Here is a 19,564-nt window from a genome sequence, read left to right on the forward strand (position 1 = left end):
TTTACGGCCAAATACTACAAAACATTTAAATCTGAAATATCCTCATGGTTGCATAAAACTATCAAACAAATCGACACGGGGGACGTACCCCAAACATGGAAACAATCATTAACAGTCTTGATTCCTAAAGAAGGTAAAAACCCTGAGGACATAGCTAATTACCAGCCAATTACACTCTTGAATATAGACTATAAAATCTATGCATCTATACTAGCGGAAAGATTAAAGAAATTCCTAGGCGAATGGATATCAGAAGAACAAACGGGGTTCCTCCCAGGGAGATACTTAAGGAACAACATACGTACAGTTTTGGACATAATTGAATACTATAACAATCATAAGGACTTAAAACTGGGACTGCTCTTTCTGGACCTAGAAAAAGCATTTGACAATGTAAACTGGGACTATTTAATGATACTAATGGAGGAATGTGGAATTCAAGGTAAAATACTGCAAGGGATAAAGAAAATTTATAAAAAACAAGAAACCCAAATAATAGTTAATGGGGGGAAAACAAACAGGTGTGTAATATCTAAAGGGACCAGACAGGGCTGCCCACTCTCCCCACTCTTATTTATTATGATAATAGAAACATTATGCAGGAAGATAAAAATGGAGAAAAAGATTAAGGTACCTAAAACAGAAAACTTTCAATATCATTTACGAGCGTATGCAGATGATATAGCAATTTTTCTGGATGATCCAATAAAAAGTATAAAAAGAGTAGAGGAAATCTTGGTAGAATTCGGTAACATAGCAGGAGTCAAAATAAACAAAGGTAAATGCGGAATAATAACTAAAAACTTAAGTTTAAAAGATTTAGCAAAGCTAAAAAAGGAAACCGAATTTAAACTTATTGATAGATGTAAATATTTAGGGATAATAATATCTAACAACAATAAGGAGCTATATAAAAACAATTACGAAGATACATGGAAGAAAATCAAAGAAGAGCTAGATAACTGGTCCAATAAGTATCTCTCGCTTATGGGAAGGATAGCGACAATACAAATGCAGGTCCTCCCCAAAATGTTATTCCTGTTTCAATCTCTTCCTATTATAGACAACAAATTACCTTTTACACAGTGGAACAAGGACATAACAAGCTTTATATGGAGAGGAAAGAAACCTAGAATGAAACTAAAAGTATTACAAGGTAGAAAGGAAAAAGGTGGCTTAGGCTTGCCTAACCTTGAATTATATTATGATGCATGTGTACTTATATGGGCTAAAGAGTGGATTTCTCTTGAAAATAAGAAACAATTAGAATTGGAAGCGGGGGACATGAATGTAGGATGGCATGCATACCTAATGTACGATCATAGAGATACAAAATTTAATAAACATAAAATCAGGAAGGTAATACTCAAAATTTGGAAAAAATATAAGAATTTTTTCTATACTAAAATTCCAAAATGGGCCTCTCCACAAGAAGCATTTCATAGAAAAGAATACGTGGGAAATTACAAATGGTTAAAACATGAAGATTATGTAATAAATGTAAAAGGAAAAATGGAAATTAAAAGAAAGGAAGACCTAGAACGAGAAGGGAAAAAAATCAACTGGTTACAATACGCACAGTTAAAAATAGAAACAAAGAAAGACCTAAATGAGAAGGGTATAGAAACAGAAAAAACAGAATTTGACAAAATTATAATGGGTAAAGAAAAAGGTACAATTAGAAAAATTTACAAAATGTTACTAGGCTTTGATCAAGAAGAGGAAACGATTAAGGAATCAATGGTAAGATGGATGGAAAACATAGGGAAAACAATACAGTTAGAAACATGGGAAAAATCATGGAGGATTACTCAAAACTTTACAAAAGGAAACACTTTGAAAGAAAATTATTACAAGATCTTTTACAGATGGTACTTGACCCCCTCTAGGCTTGCCAAAATGAAAAAACACGTAGATAGGCAATGTTGGAAATGTAGAGAGAAGGTGGGAACAATGTATCATGTATGGTGGCAGTGTAAAGAAATACAGAAATACTGGAGACAAATACATAAAGAAATACTGTACAAGAAATAATGGAAATTAAAATTCCATTGTCTCCAGAAATATTTCTACTTAATATGATAGAAATACCACAGGGGAAATTAGACAAAACAGAGAATAGTATGATACTATATCTAATATCGGCCGCGCGTATGGTATATGCTAGATATTGGAAACAAAAAAGGATCCCAAATGTAACAGAATGGAAAGTAAAAGTGTTGGAACTAAAGGAGATGGACAAAATGTCGATGTATATTGTAGGAAAAACAAAGCAAGAGTTCGAAAAGAAATGGGGGAAATTGATAAAAAGTTGGTGTTAAGAAGGAGGGTGGTAGTCAGAAAGCAATGGGGGAAAGTATGATAAACATATTATGTCAGTCAATATTATAAGGGAGAATAAGAAAAAAGAACAGGGCAGTAGTTAATACCATGGGAAAATAATATAGATAAATATAATTATGGTAATAATAGAAATAACATCTTTGTTTCTTCACCTTTGAAAATGCTAAAAGAAGCCTGAAATTTTTATTTTTTATTTTTTTTATTATTTTTTTTCTGTTTTCTATCTTTGTAAGAAAACCAAATAAAGATTATTATATTAAAAAATAAATAAATAAATAAAATGTAATAATACTAATGCTACTACTAATGATAGTAATAGTAAGTTATAACCAGGAGCTTTCTCCCTGTGGCTTCTCCCCCAGAGGCCTCTGCGTATGCTCAGGAGCCCCTTCTTCTTCTCCTTCTTCTTCCTCTGCAGAATCCTCCAGGGGTCTCTCTGCTCTTCCTCCTCCTTAGGCTCTTCCTCTAAGCCTTCCTCCTCCTCCTCCTCCTCCTCCTCAGGACCTTCCTCTAAGTCTTCCTCTTCCTTTTCCTCCCAGATTTTGGGGGAGAATTGTGTGCCTTCAATTCCTTTCTGGGGACCCCAAGGCAACACTGTCACAGGAGTCTCTTTGTAGGTTTTGTTGAAAGGTGTTTACCATTGCCTTCGTTTGAGGCTGAGAGAGTGTGCCTTGGGGGCTGGGGGTGTGCTGCGTGCCTTGAACTCGTGTCTAGTCACTCTATTCCCAGGGTTTCCTTGCCTTCAGGTTTGCCTTCCACTTTGCCCTTTGTCTTCCTCTGAGACTGAGAGAGTGTCTACTGCCCAAGGTTCCCTCACAGTGGGTTTCATGGCCCAGAATGAATGCCATTTCCATCATGTAGATGTGTGTGTGTGTGTGTGTGTGTGTGTGTGTGTGTGTTGTATGCCTTCCAGCTGGCCATTGGTCTTCCTATGAGGCTGAGAGAGTGTGACTTACCCAAGGTCACCCATTTTATATAATGGGATTTTAGCACCCATGGGTTTTGCTATCCAAACCAAATCCCAAAGGATACCAAGGGCCCATTGTTTTTCCATCTCTTTTTTGCAAACAGCAAAGCAGATCTTGCTTGCCTGATCTTTGTATGTTCAAGAGCAGTTTTGGGCAAATGCTAAGAGCTGCCTTGTGAGGTTAGGAAGAGAGTCCTGGAAAACAGTCCTCTTCCTCTGGACCCACAGACTCAGAAAGACATGGGCCCCCATTCAATGGGACCCCTTTCTTTGAGGCTGCCCTAGGTCCAGGAGGGTCTCTCAGGAGAGATTGGGAAAGTCAGCCTTTGAGGAGTTCTGGTTCTTAAAGGTTAATATCTCCAGGCTTTCCTGAGAGGGCAATATTTGGGATTTGGGCAGATCCAGGCTGCAGGGCTCTCTCAGATCTGGTTCAAAAACACTGCAGAAATTATGATGATGATAATGATGATGATGATGATGAATCTTCCCTTCAAACCCACAGAGCTTTGTGGAGCTCAAATAGTAACAGAGGTCAAAAACACATTGCAGAAATAATCCAAATTGCAGAAATAAACCACTTCAACTGCCCTAGTTCAGTGCTCAAGAATCCTGGGAATTTTAGTTTATTATGGCATCTGAGTTGTCTGACAGAGAAGACTAAATATCTCACAAAACTACAGTTCCCAGAATTCCCTAGCATTCAGCCAGACAGTTAAAGCAGCCCTGAACTTCGGCCATTGTTAGCGGTTGACTTGGAGCCTGAATAGGGTTCTAGAAGGCTGGTGGGTTTGGTCATTGGCTGCTTAGGAAGAAGGGCTCCTTCTGGGTTTCCTTGGCAAGAAAGGAAAGGAAAGGTGGGTGCCTCAAGATGCCGATGGGAACCCCCTAAATTTGGTTCCTTTGTGAGAATGCTGTCTGAGGGGGAAGAGAAGGGTCCCCAGGGAGGCCCCAGGGCAGGCAAGGCAGGCAGGGCAGGCCACACAACATTTGCTAACTCCCAAGTCAAATCCTGGTTTCCCTTCTTTTGTCCAGGACCTAAACCTGGACCAGAAAGGATCAGGTTTTATTTGCTTTCTTCTCCTGCAACAGGTGTTTTTCCTTGCCCTTTTTACACGTGGCAGTAAAGATACGATACAGCAGGGCCTGGCATTGAGCTTCCAGTTTTCATGCATGATCTTCAGACAGGAGATGAGGCTGCCTCTTCTCCATTTTGGAGGGAGCCCAATTCCAGGAAAGAGGAAAGGTCAGAGGTGATGTGAGAGCAGTAGCTTATTATAAATTGCGAGTCTTAGTTCATTGGTTTCTTTAACTAGAAAAAATGCAGGGGTCTATGGATTGGTTTAGTTTCTTGCTTTCTCTCAGTTGTAGTGGTACAAGGGCTCACTACTATACCCTGCATTCGCCATCTGGCAAGAAAGAAGTAGGCTAAATTAAATGCCTTTTATCCTTAGTTGTTTGTGGATTTTTTGGGCTATGTGGCCATGTTCTAGAAGAGTTTCTTCCTGACGTTTCGTCAGCATCTGTGGCTGGCATCTCTGAAGATGCCAGACACAGATGCTGGTGAAACATTAGAAGAAGCCTAGAAGGTGACCACATAGCCCGAAAAACCCACAAAAACCTATGGAAGCCGGCTACGAAAGCCTTCGACTTCACACTTTTTATCCTGTCTCTCCAAGCAAGTGAGAAAGAATAATTCTCTCATTTCCCCTTGATCTGGGAACAGACCTTTAAAATTTTCTCCCTTCATTTCTACACAGGAAAGTATATTAGTACAGTGGAACCTCGCCATACGCATACAACCCAGGTGCCAAAAAACACCCATAGAAATTCTGGACAGACTTGTTCAGTCTCTGTCTCTATTGGTGGAGGGCTATTTACACCAAGAAACCCATTGATCTTCAAAGGATCTCCAGTTTATTTAGTTTATTTATATACAGTGGGTCCTCGCCTTACGACGGGATCCGTTCCGGATCCCTCCGCGTAAGGCGATTTCCGCCTATGCTCAAGCCCCATTGGAAACAATGGGGCTCATGCACAGCGGCGCGGCAGTGCGGGGGGTGCAACGGGCGCGCGCGCCCATTCAATTGAATGGGACGCGCCGCCCCTTCCGCCCCGTGCGCGCCCCACGGCTTGAGCGCGTATGCTCAAGCCGCGTAAAGCACGCCCGCATATGATGCAGGCGCACTGTACATCCATCCTTTCTCCCAATATAGGGACTCAGGGTGTCTAACAATAAATTTAATACAGTACAAATTAATGACAATGCAAAGGTATTAAAATTATAACTATTTTTTAAAATTAAACTATTTATATAATTACACCTTGAAAAAACCATATACAATTGCACCTTGACATCTGAACTGCACAGCAGTTCAAACCTTATCTCTCGTTTTGCTTAGGATCCAGCCCTTGAGGCATCAGCATTTCCAGAAAGGAGAGAAAGTGGAAGAGCAAAATACTTTTTGTTTGGAGGAAGTGTCTATCCAGGTTCTGTCCTCTAAAACTATTAGAGCCTCTTCGATGCTGTCTTTGATTCAGAACATATGATTTTAAGGCATCTTGCACTTCTATCTCCATCCAATAAACCTTTGAATTCTTTGAAGCATTCTGTTTTCCTGGCTGCCCATCCCAAGAATATGAAACATAGCACCAGTCATGGAGATTCAGTCTTTTTCTTGATGGGGATACAGAGCGAAGGCCACAGGATCCCCACTCCTGACATAACATTTGGCCCAGTTAATTGCAGATATTTGACATACTTAATGTTAGAGCCAGACTGGGAGGTTTTGGGAGTCCCTGTCCCCCCAAAAGTAACTTTCCCAAGAGCACTCTAGGTCTTCCTTCCAAAGAGCAGCAGTGGATGGAGAAGGAGGCCTTGGGGAAGCAGAGGAGAGCTTGGCTTGACCCCCAAGGACTCTCCCTTGAAGGTTTCCATCTCTCTAGGAAACAGTGGAACCTGGGAGGGAGACTGAGGACTAGGGCATGCTGGAAAAAGCTTCAGGGGAGCTTATGGGAGCAAATGTGGGACTTTGCTTTCTCCTCCCGATTACTTTCCTGCTCTCTTTTGACAGCCTTGAAGTCAACACAAGGTAAGCTCAATGGTGGAAAAGATTACCAAAGCCATCTTCCCTGTATGTTCCATGCTCACCTCCATGGCACCTTAGGAGCAAGCAATCTCCACTGAGGGCAGCACAGTCAAAAAACAAAATCCAAAATGGGGAGTGGTCCTTGAGACCCTGATGGTCCTCTGAGAGGAAAATGCCAGCCCCTGAAACCAATCCTGGCCAGCTTTTGGGAAAGTGCCCTCAAGGTTTGGTCCAAGCGGCTCTCAGCCCCTGGCAGACTGTCCCTTCCCTGAGTCTTGCTCTCCTGAAGGCTCAGAGGAGATTCTGGGGGGTCCTGGCACCTCCTCTTCTTAGGGACCCTGAGCCCCAAGTTCAGCTGACAAATGGTAATTCGCCCACGATGAACCCCCCCATTCCCTGCTCTGTCCTGGCACATGCCTTAGGAAACCTCTTCCATGGACATTTGGGAGCTCCTAATCTTAGTGGAAATGGGAACCTCAGGAATTCTCCTATTCTTCCCAACCGGGAAACAAGGTATAGTTGTGAATGTCTTCCAATAAAAAGAGGGGTTGTTGTTGTTGTTGTTGTTGTTGTTGTTGTAATAACAGGGGTCCAGTCAATCGAGGTCTTCTTCAGGCAGTAAAGGGAGGTTTATGCAAATGCAGAATGACATCACTGCTACGGAAGGCTTTCTTGACCAATCAGAGAGCAAGATGAAGGTTCTTCTGGAAGCTTCTGCAAGAAGGAGATATAAGGCCTGAGAGACCAAGAGACAGTTGGGGGAATTGTGTCGGTTGGAGATCGAGAGAGAGAGTTAAAGAGCGGATCTTGGAAGTTAGTCTCAGAATTGGACGTTTAGGTTTATTTATTTGTTTTAATCCCTTGTATGAAATATCTTGCATGACTTATATTTATTATTTATAATACATATCTCCTTGGAGTATCTACTACTTGACGCTCCTTTTACACGTATTTTGGTTCAGTTGATGCTTGGGAAGATCAGTAAAGAAGTAGAAATAAGGTTCCTTAACCAGTTCCAGTGTAGGTTAAGGGAAATCCTTTTATAATTCACTGGGTGGAGGCAGCGTGATTTAAGGAATTTAAGGGTCTGCTGGGCTAAGAGCCATAACAGGGCTGTGGTTGGGCTGCTTGGACCCCAGGAGATCATCACAATCTTTGATCCCACGCATTGTGCAGGTCATACTCTCAATGTGGTCTTCTGTACGGAACAGGCACATCCGTGGGTGGAGGTAGTCTATATCTTCACATTGCCATGGACCATGGATCGTTTCCTGGTCAAGGTTGGGCTGAAGGTCACTATTCCCTCCGTTGGGGGCAGAGGACCTATTAAAATGGTCCCACATAGAAGCTAGTAGAGCTATGGCTGTGAGACCTATTGGAGCAATCCTTAGATCCTACAACCAGGCAGGGGGTCATCTGGTCGCACCAGCTCTAAAAATATTTCAGAGTAAAGTTATAGCTCGGATCCTATATGGCGCTCTGTGTGGGGATGGGATGATTCCCAATTGGTGAAACTGGAGGCCATCCAGAACACATTTTTCAATAAATTGCTTCTACTTTCACCTGAAACACCTGCAGCTTTGGTTCGGGATGAGGTTGGCCTCCCCTCCATCAGAGCTCATATTCATTTCACTTTATTTAACTCCTGGAGATCTGTAATAGGTTCTCCGGTTAAGGTTTTTTCTAAGTTGTGTTTCCAACATTTACCAAGCTGCAAAGTCTGGAGTTTAAGATACAATAGGTTGCTTGAATCATATCCTGCTCTTACTGAAAATCCTTCTACCCAGAATTCAAGAGAGAAGCTTCATGAATACATTTTTAACCATGATGTGTATCTGGATAGACTGGCTATTAACAATTCGAAATCTTCCAAATGGTTTACATTATATAAATTGGACCATCAGAGGGTTTTTTACTTAGGGAAGCTTACATTCCCAAAGCTTAGCCAGGCTTTTACAGCTCTTCGTTTCCAAACGATGCCTTCAGCCATGATCGATGGTAGATATTCACACAGACCTACAGATTCCCGTTTATGTATTTGTGGAGCTCCAGAAATTGAGGATTTGCCTCATTATCTGCTTTTTTGCTCACTATATACTGATCCAAGAACTAAATTTATGGGATCTATTCTGTCCAATTTACAGTGTAATACCACATCTGAAAAGTTTTTTTTCTCCTGTCTGATATTGATTCTCAGGTAACTTATAATATTCCACCCGGTGCGGCTCGGGAATTCATGGATACCATGGCGGCCATGGGCCTGTCCCAACTGGTCTCGGGTCCGACGCATTTCGTGGGTAATACACTTGATTTGGTCTTTTGCACGGATGTGGAAAATCCATGGGCGGAAATAACTAATATTTCCGCCCTGCCATGGACGGATCATTTCCTGGTGGAGGCAAAAATCAGGGCTTCTACCCAGATCCCCCCCAGGGGTGGTGGACCTATTAGAATGGTCCACCCTCGAAGGCTGATGGAACCCAAAAGGTTCCAGGAAGCCTTAGAGGGGCACATGGTTGGAAATGACGGCGACTCTGTTGATGCCCTGACTGGTATCTGGGATACCGGTCTTTCCAGGGCTATACACAGCATCGCTCCCAAGCGCCCTCTCAGGCCTGCTTCCAAAAGAAAGCCCTGGTATACGGAAGATCTCCGGGCGAGGAAGCGGGTTCTGCGACGGCTAGAGCATCGCTGCCGGAAACACCTACGCTTAGCTGACAAGGCTCTCCTAGGCCGCCTTTTGGAGGACTACGGAGAGACGATACGAACAGCTAAGAATTCGTTCTATGGTGCTCGTGTCGTGTCCGCGGAGTCGCGTCCAGCAGAGTTGTTCAGGGTAGTTAGGGAGCTAACTCAGCTCCCTCCTGCCCTGAACCAGATCCTTGAACCTTCTAAGGCCTGCTAGGACCAATTTAACAACTTCTTCGCGGATAAAATCTCTCAGATAAGCGAGGGTCTTAACGCCGGCATTAGGGCAGAATCCAGCGTACAGGTGTCCAGAGCCTCCGTGGACTCCATTAAACTGGATCGGTTTGAGTCGGTTAGTACCGATGATGTGGACAAGATCCTTAGAAGCGTTCAGAAGACAACCTGCTCTCTCGATCCCTGTCCCTCATGGCTAGCGGCTCAGGGGGGACCGGTGGTAACTTCATTGTTACACCGGATCATAAATACATCTTTGAGGGACGGGCAATTTCCATCCAGCTTAAAATTGGCCATAGTAAAACCGCTGCTCAAAAAGCCCTCCCTCGATCCCCTGATGCATAATAATTATCGGCCAGTTTCGCTACTGCCATTTTTGGGGAAGGTGATCGAGAGGGCGGTTGCAATCCAGCTTAAATTGATCTTGGATGAAACGGATTATCTGGACCCATTTCAAATCGGCTTTCGGGCAGGCTACAGGGTTGAGACGGCCATGGTCGCCTTGGTCGATGATCTCCGTCTGGGCATTGACAGGGGAAGCGTGTCCCTGTTGGTGCTCTTGGACATCTCAGCGGCTTTCGATACCATAGACCATGGTATCCTTCTGGAGCGCCTGGTAGAGGTGGGAATCGGTGGCACTGCGCTCCAGTGGTTCCGATCCTACCTCTCTGGGAGGTTCCAGATGGTGCAGCTGGGAGACGTGTGCTCCGATAAGAGGGCCCTTATATCTGGGGTCCCTCAAGGAGCCATTCTGTCTCCCATGCTTTTTAACATTTACATGAAACCGCTGGGAGAGATCATCCGGAGACATGGGGCGTGGGGTTATCAGTACGCTGATGACACCCAAATAGTCTTCTCTATGTCTCCGACTGATGCAGTGACTGGGGATGGCATCTCTCCTCTCGTGGCCTGTCTGGAGTCAGTAATGGACTGGATGAGGGAAAACCGACTCAGTCTGAATCCAGAGAAAACGGAGGTGCTCGTGATAGGTTCCCCTGGCCCAGGGATGGCGGTGGTTCCACCTGTCCTGAATGGGATCACGCTTCCTGTGAAGGACTCGGTACGCAGTTTGGGGGTGCTTCTTGACTCGTCGCTCCACCTCACATCTCAGGTGGATGCGACAGTCAAGAGCACCTGTTATCAGCTTCGGCTGATTCGCCAGCTGTGTCCCTACCTGGACCGGAGGGACCTTGAAACGGTAGTACATGCTCTGGTAACCTCTCGTTTGGACTTCTGCAATGCGCTCTACATGGGGCAACCCTTGTACCATACCCGGAAGCTACAATTAGTGCAGAATATGGCAGCCAGACTGGTTACTGGCATATCCAGAGCCAGTCACATAACACCAGTGCTAAAAGATCTGCACTGGCTGCCTATTCGCTTCCGGGCGCAATACAAGGTGTTGGTTATTACCTATAAAGCCCTAAATGGCTTGGGCCCAGGATAACTTGAGGACCGCCTCTCCCCATACAATCCGCCCCGCACTCTCAGAACATCTGGGCAGCAGCTATTGAGGGTTCCAGGGGCCAGATTAGCCTCCACAACTAATAGGACTTTTACCATCTCGGCCCCGACCCTCTGGAATTCCCTGCCCTTTGAGCTCCGCTCGGCCATCTCCCTGGCCCAGTTCAAAAAGGGGCTGAAGACTTTCTTGTTTAAATCAGCATTCCCTGATACAGGCCCCAACTAGTTCTTTCCTCCCCCCTCTATGTCAGCAGTGGCAAGCTGGCTAGAATGTTTTTAATTGTATTGTTTTAATATATTTGTAATCCCATGTATTTTATGATGCTGTACACCGCCCTGGTTATATAGAAGGGCGGTATATAAATAAAATTTTTATTTATTTATTTATTTATTTATTTATTTATTTATTTATTATTATGTTTCACTGTTTGCCTCAGCAGCAATCAAAATTTGGGCAAGGATAATAGTGGACATAGCAGTTGATTGTCATGGGGATGATCTTATCTAAACTTTGAAGTTCTTTTTAATGTTGTTTTATTTAAATGTATGGAATTTTATTATGTTTAATGTATAAAATTTGGATGTTAGTTATTTGATGGATCATTTTATAATTCTGAATTTCTGTTTTGGATTTTACATTTTAATCATGAGGATGGCCTTTGGCTTAAGCATTAATAAAAAAAAAATTGATTGATTGATCTAATGCTATTGAAGCCTATGCTGTGTGATGTTCTTTATTTGGCACAAAAATCTCCCCCAAGTGAGGCATCAGAAGCGAGGGTCTCTCCTCTGCCCCACTTTCCAGCAGGAAGGGGGCTCCTCAAACCCCTTTTTACCATCAGATCCCCCTCCCCTCCATGGCCATGCCTCTCTCCAAGGGTCCCCCCTGCCCTCTTTTCTCATAATAACCTCCCAAGTACCTGGGCCCCAAGGACCCCCTGAAGGAGGGGGCAGGGAAGGAAAGAGGGAGAGGCGGACTGGCAGGTCCCCTGCCTTTCTTTGGGGGGAGATTGGGGTTTCATTCCTTCTTACAACTCCCCAGACCCCTCCCTAGAAGACCCTCCAGTCAATCCTTCAAACGAACAAGGGCTCTCCTCCACTTCCCTCCCTCAGAACAGGCTGTGAGGGTAGCAATGGCTTCAGAGGCTGAAACTCTGCATGCACATTAGCAGCCATAGGCCCCTCCTGAGTATGCGCAGGGATCGCAAGCCCCTTGCTGCTGCTGCTGCTGCTGCTTATTCCACTCTCGGCCTTTGGAAGAAGGGAAGGAGTACGCCCTTCCGTCCTTTTTTCCTTCCTTCCAGAATGGAGCCCAACCAGCGGAGCTGGACTCAGGAGAGAAAGGCTGGGAAGGCTCTGCTTTGTACATATAGCTCTGTTTCTCTGAGTGTGAGTGTGTGTTTGTGTGTATGTTTGTCTGTTTGCCTCTGTTCTTATGGCTGGGAATGGAGCTGAGGACTGAGGAGAAAATAGTCAATTTTGTGCAAATTCACAACTTCTGTCCATCAGTGAATGAGTCCAGTGTGTTGAAACAGCAAAGAATTTTATTAAGAACACATAGTGAGAAATTCAGCTTTTAAACCAGAGCTGCCCTCCCCAAGCCAAAGAATACATTAAATCCCTAAAACCAAAAACTCCAACCTCTTCCAAACCTAGCCCCCACCTCCATTTCCCACAGTCTACGCCTCATAGGTAAAAAAGCACCCTTTGCCATGCCCAGAAACTAGCCCTCTTTATGTTAATACCGACTACCAACTTTCTTCATCTAACATCCCACAAATTCCAAAAGCTATCATTCCCTTAACTATTCTAGCCAGCTGCAACAAATCCCACTCCTCTATCTAGCTAACCTATTCCACAACCCATAATCCCCAGCCAAATTTATAAACTAAAGCAAAGAAATATACTAATAGGAATTAAAACCTAAACTTAACGAAATATAACTTTAAAACTTAAACAGATATATTGACAGACAAACCTAACACAAAATCACAAGGGCCTTTTCTTATCACCAGTGGATTGAAAATATATTCTTTGTATTCCTTCTTGAGAAAAATGATGTCATTTCACTTCTCGGATTTGCGTGGCTTCTCTCCAGTGTGGAGTCTCTGATGTCTCACTAGGTTTGACCTCTGAGAAAAACATTTCCCACAATGCTGGCATTTGTATGGATTCTCTCCAGTGTGGACTCTCTGATGTATCACTAGGTTTGACTTCGACGAAAAACATTTCCCACAATGCTGGCATTTGTATGGCTTTGCTCCTGTGTGGCCCGTCTCATGTCTCACTAGGTTTGACCTCTGAGAAAAACATTTCCCACAATGTTGGCATTTGTATGGCTTCTCTCCAATGTGGACTCTCTGATGTCTCACTAGGTAGGATTTCGACGAAAAACATTTCCCACAATGCTGGCATTTGTATGGATTCTCTCCTGTGTGGACTCTCTGATGTATCACTAGGTAAGATTTCGACAAAAAATATTTCCCACAATGTTGGCATTTGTATGGATTCTCTCCAGTGTGACCTCTCTGATGTATCACTAGGTATGACTTCGAAGAAAAACATTTCCCACAAGGCTGGCATTTGTATGGCTTCTCTCCTGTGTGGATTCTCTTGTGTGTCACTAGGTGTGACTGCCGAGAAAAACATTTCCCACAATGCTGGCACTTGTATGGCTTCTCTCCTGTGTGGACTCTCTGATGTGTCACTAGGTAAGATTTCGACAAAAAACATTTCCCACAATGTTGGCATTTGTATGGCTTCTCTCCTGTGTGGACTCTCTGATGTATCACTAGGTATGACTTCGAAGAAAAACATTTCCCACAAGGCTGGCATTTGTATGGCTTTGCTCCTGTGTGGATTCTTTGATGTATGACAAGGATTGACTTGTAAGCAAAACGTTTCCCACAATGCTGGCATTTATGTGACGTCTTTGCTGTGTGTAGTCTCTGATGACTCAAATGTTCTTCTGTACAGAAGGACAATGACAGATAAGACTGAAAATCAGAGTTACCGTATATACTCATGTACAAGTCGACCTCATGTATAAATCGAGGGTAGGTTTGGGGGTAAAAATAATGGATTTTAATAAGACCCGTGGATAAATCGAGGGGGCAGCCACTCCCTCTGCATCACAGAATAATAGAGTTGGAAAAGATCCCAAAAGCCATCCAATCCAACCCCATTTTGCCATGCAGGAACTCTCAGTCAAAGCATCCCTGACAGATGGCCATGCAGCCTCTTTTTAAAGACCTCTAAGGAAGGAGATTCCACCACTCTCTGAGGGAGTGTGTTTCACTGTGGAACAGCCCTTACTGTCAGGAGTTCCTCCTAATGTTGAGGTGGAATCTCTTTTCCTGTCCCCTGTGCTCCATTTGTCTCTTGGCACTCCTTTGAGTGAGGCATTAGAGCTGCTGCCCTGGTCTCCCTGGCTCATGGTGCTCTGTGAGGTGCTCAAAGAACCATCACTGCTGCCACATCCCCATAGTTCTCTCTCCCCCCCCCCCCCCATCCCTTTGATTCTTTATTTGGGAAATCTAGCTCAAGGAGCTGCTGTTTTCTTATTTTGGGGGGGGGGAGAGTTAAAGAGAGGCTCCCTCCCTCTAAGTCAGACTCTCCAGCTCCAGTGAGTCTTAGGTTTAAAAACAGCAGATAAAAAGAGTTTTCCCCCTCTCTCCTTTTCTCAGCCACTGCTTGAGCTCTCTCAATTCCCCTTTGTAAACTACAAGTCCCAGGATGCAACACAAGGCAGTCAAATTACTTAAAGTGGAACAATAACGTTTGCTATAATTTCCTTAGTTTCTGCCCCCTTAAAAACAGCCAAAGAGCAGACATTTCCCCCTTGTCTCCTTTCCCCAAAAATGTTTGAGGGCTGCAGTCTGCCTTTTTAAAAACAGCCAGCCAAGCCAAGCCAAGCCAGCTTCTCCCAGGTCTTGAGAAAAAGGGGAGAGGGGAAGGGTCCTCTGTCTTACAGAGGAAGAAACGCCTAACATAGAGCCCAAACACACAAGCAAAGGAACAGACGGGAGATGGCTCTTTTTTTGTCCCCATGGAGCGCACACACACACACACACACACACAGAGAGAGAGAGAGAGAGGCAAGGAGACCAGCAGGGATACCTCCACAGTTGCAGCAGCGAGGCAAGGAACCAGGTGTGGAAGGGAGAGAGGGCAGAGTTTCTTTTGCAAGACAACCTCCCCGGACAAAAGCAATTGCCTACCTCCCTCCCTCGTGGCTCCTGGGCAGCACTTCCTTCAGGACACCCTCTGCTTTCCCCTTGGCTGCAAAGTTGCGGTCGCCATTTTTCTCAGCCACATTACCATATTCTCCCGTCTATAAGTTGACTCAGGATTTTCGGACCAACTTTTTAGCATAAATATGGTAAGAGAGCAGGGTGTTACCCCATGATTTAGCCCTCATTAACACCTCTTTATTTGAGATTAAATTAATAAATTTGCTGTGAGTAACCCAAGCATGATCCTGCTGCTTATGCTCCTAAATGCATGGAATGATCGTATCCTTACTCATAGGAGCTAGCAAAGAAGAGCCTGTATGGGGACTGCCTTGAGGGAATCAGTGGAAGCAGATAGTCAAAGGACTGTTGAAAAAATATTCCATGAAACATGTGCAAATATACTTTGATTGACAGCTGGCATCATATCCTGTGAGACTGCCATAGAGTGCTGAGTCAGAGCCCAAGGCATGATGCAAACCAACAGCAGAGGTCACTTCATGCTGTTTGGCACCAGGATGTGACTCACAACCAATACAGTATACAGCTCACATGCAGATTGGTGTGGATTGGATTGGAGTTGTGTGTACAAGAGATGGTGAAGTTGAAGGAACTCGGAGAGGAGAGCTTGCAAATATTTGTATTATTTTGTTACTCAAGATAGATTTTTAGTGTAAAAAGTGGTCAGTGCATTGCCAATATCTATATCTGGATATTTGCTTCTGTACTCTGCTATGTTATTGTTGAGCTGCATCTGGGAGTATCACCCTCAGATTGTGCTATATATTGGCTTCTGAACACGATAGGAATTCAGAGCCAAGAAGGACTGAGAGCCAGTGTGCTAATTCTTTTTGTCTGATTTATTTGCTCCAAGCACCCATTGCATTCAATTTGGTTTCAGACCATTCTACCCCCAGGACACATTCTAAAGCGATTTAAACCCTTTTGGACACTCGGTTTCTGCCCCCAAGCAACAATTCCAGTATAAATATCTGCCCTGACTGGCTGTTCTTTGACTTCAGTCCAATTACAGACAGACAGTCTTTTAGTTTACGTGGCTAAGCACCTCAATGCAGTCGCCAGCCCCACTTGTCGCATGAGCTCCTGACTTCTCTTCCCATTTCGAACCCTCAGCAATTGGAATCAAGATACACCTAGGTAAGTATTACCATTATGAAAGTCTTACATCTCTTGACCACTCCCACCTGTTATCTAGTTCTTGTGCGTGTGTGTGAACACTTACGTGTGTGTGTGTGTGTATTATGCTTTTCTCCTCAATAAAAAAAAACAAAAAAACTATTTCATATGCCTTTGGAGTTCTCTGTGCTTCCAGGCCTGGTCTAGTTAAGCTGAATCCCAAGGACGCTCTTGCCCCAACCAAACTTTATATCTCCTTTTAGCTAAGTAACAAATTCCCCTAAAAGCATAGCACTTGTGGGTGTCCTCCCCAGACTCCAGCATTCTGTGTAACAAAGGGCGTCTTGAACCAACCATGGAACTAAGCAAGCTCAGGTAGGAAAAGAAACATTAGAGAACATTGCCATTGTTGTCTAAACCATTGCAGGGCCAACAGAGGGATTTTACCCAAGAAGTCTCTCCAGAGTCTCAAAAGGCTTGAAGAGGGGCCAAAAAAGCCAGGAAACTTGGCCAGGGATGGGCTGAGGAGCATTTGGAATCAAAAAGCATTTATCTCCATGGTTCCTTCCCACAAAATACTAGAATTGACAGTTTAGGATAGGATATTTAGAATCCTTAGAAAGTGGAGAGCAATAGTCACTCACTAAACTACAAATTCCAAGATTTCACAGATAGCTGCTACGACAAACTATGTGTGAAAGGGATCTAGGAGTCCTGGTAGACCACAACTTGAACCTGGGTCAACAGTTTGATGCAGCAGCTAAAAAGGCCAATGTGATTCAAGGCTACATAAATATGGGTATAGTGTTATGGCAGGGGTTGGACTGGATGGCCTTTCTAGTTTCTTTCAACTCTTTGATTCTGTGTTGTAGCTGAAGGGAAGTAATAGTGCAATTCTGTTCTACTTTGGTCAGACCCTCACTTGGAATACTGTGTCCATTTCTGGTCACCACAATTCAAAAAGAGTGTTGAGAAGCTGGAGTTTATCCAAAGGAGAGCAATAAAAATGGTGAAGGGTTTGGAAACCATCAAGCCCTCTGAGGAGTGGTTTAGGGATCTGGGAATGTTTAGCCTGGAGAAGAGAAGGTTAAGCGTGAATAGCCCTGTTCAAATATTTGAAGAGATACGGAGGATGGAGCAAGCTTGCTTTCTGCTGCTCTCGAGCAAAGGACACAGAACAATGGATGCAAACCACAGGAAAAGAGGTTCCACCAAAATATTAGGAGGAACTTCCTGACAGTAAGGGCTGTTCGATATTGGGGGGGGGGGGGGGGTGATAGAGTCTCCTTTTTTGGAGGACTTTAAGCAGAGGCTGAATAGCCATCTGTCGGGGATGCTTTGATTTGGATTTCCTGTATGGCAGGGGGTTGGACTGGATGGCCCTTGTGGTCTTTCCCAACTCTATTGATTCTATGATTCCATGATTCTAAAGCGCTCCTTCTTTGAAGGTCTTTAAAGGTCTTTAAACAAAGGCTAGGTGGCCATCTGCTGGTGATGCTTTCAATGTGTATTCCTGCCTGGCAAGGGGTTGAACTAGATGGTCCTTGTTATCTGTTTAAAGTCTTTGATTCTATAATTCTAAAGTGGAATCATAGTGCCATGATAATGTAAAATGAAAGGGCCCTCAGTCCTCATAGGAAGGGCAATGAATTCAGCTTCCTTACCCACAGAGGCCACATTCTCGTAATTCTCCATCATCACATCCTTGTACATAAGTCTCTGCTTCTTCGTCAGCAGTTTCCATTCCTCCTCAGTGAAATATACCGCCACATCTGCAAAGGTCACCTGCAATAGAAAATAGCCCTCATCCAGAGAATGACTAATAAAAGGGGAGGGAGAAGCACATGATGCATCCCAAAAACTATTTGATCACCTCAGAATTTAGTCCAGGAAATAAACATTAAATTTTGTTAGCAAGAAAAAAGCTACTGCCTTTCAGGTCCACTTTGTCTCAAATTCTTTCAATGTAATATACAATATAATTTAGGCCATGGCTGGGATATTAATGATGGATTAGAATACTGACTATCCCGACACGTATAGTACATTTAGCCTCCAAAGATTATAGTGCATTTAGCCATTTGTTGCCAAATTTCAGAGGCGAATGTCATTATTAAAAAGCAACAGCAGAAAGTGGTGAAGATGGACAAAGTTGTTTATGAAGAAGTTCACACAAGTGGGAAAGGGCACAACAGTTTGTTTTTGCCTCAGACTCCTAGCAAGGGCAAGTCCCTGCCTCCTTCTTTCTTCTCCAATCCCCACTTTTGAGTTGATGGGCTGCAAACTTCTTGGCAGTCATTATGCAGAAATTGAAATGAGCTGAAGAATTGGGAAAGTGGGAGGAGAAGAGAGAAACCAGGACATTTTAAAAGCCCTTGAAATATTGGGATGATAGAGGATTAACCAGGACTGTCTCTGCCAAACTCGGACAGTACTTTATTTGCTTCTTTTCATAAATTGGCCCAGCAGTGACCCAGATGAAGCTAATAGAATAGTGACTCACCAAAGAGTTGTTGTACCTTGGCAGCTTCCTTCTCTTGGAGCCCAACTCCCTCCGCTTGGCCTCTGTGTTGGCCATCCTGTGGGCAGGGGTCCTGGTGGTCCTGCACTTGGGTGACTTCCAGAAAGATAGGCCCCAAAGCCGTGTACAAGGAGGCCGAGATGTAGGTCCTGAGAAAAGGGCCCAGGGTTAGGATTGGCTTGGCAAGAAACCCTGCAGCACTCAAAGACACAAAGAACAGCGTCCTGCTGGTGACACACGCAGATGACATATGCCTCCGTTGGGCCAATGCAGAGGTGGGCATTTGCTTCCTAGCCCGATTCCACACGGAGCAACACTGGAACATAGAGGGTTCTGCTGGGTCAGGCTTTCTGGCCTAGTGGCGTCCCATTGGCCAAAGCAGTTGCCCTCCATCCCCCAGGGAATTCCTCGGTCAGGCAGGGCAGGAAAGGAGCTCTCTCTTCTCTGGTTGCCCCCCTTCCATGGGATCCAGCCCTCCTCCCAGGATCGGGGGAGGGGCACCAGAGGATTGAGCTGATGGGAAGGGAACAACCAATTCCCATGGCAGCCTTCTGCATGCAGAGAAGTCACAATTCTGAGAGTGTCTCTGCCCACACTGTTGCCTGGCCATCTTGGCTTGGGAATGTCCTGTTCTAGCCACATGCAGGACTAAATCTTATCTCACAAAGCTCTAGTAATCAACACGTACACACAGACCCCATAAAAAGGACTCACTGGTGCACTGTATGTTTGGGGTCTGTAAATATAATTTTCACCTTCTGGGTAGACAATGCTGCCAGAGACTGAATTGGAGGCTTTATGCCTGCAAAGCATGGGCTCACTCTCTCAGCTGCAGCCCTTCCACACAATCCTGGACTGAAACATTTAAACAAGAGTCCTATTTCAGTTCCAG

Source organism: Sceloporus occidentalis, unplaced genomic scaffold (genome assembly GCF_023333645.1).
Source record: "Sceloporus occidentalis isolate IW3139 unplaced genomic scaffold, rSceOcc1.0.p SCAF_57, whole genome shotgun sequence".
NCBI classification, from domain to species: Eukaryota; Metazoa; Chordata; class Lepidosauria; order Squamata; family Phrynosomatidae; genus Sceloporus; species Sceloporus occidentalis.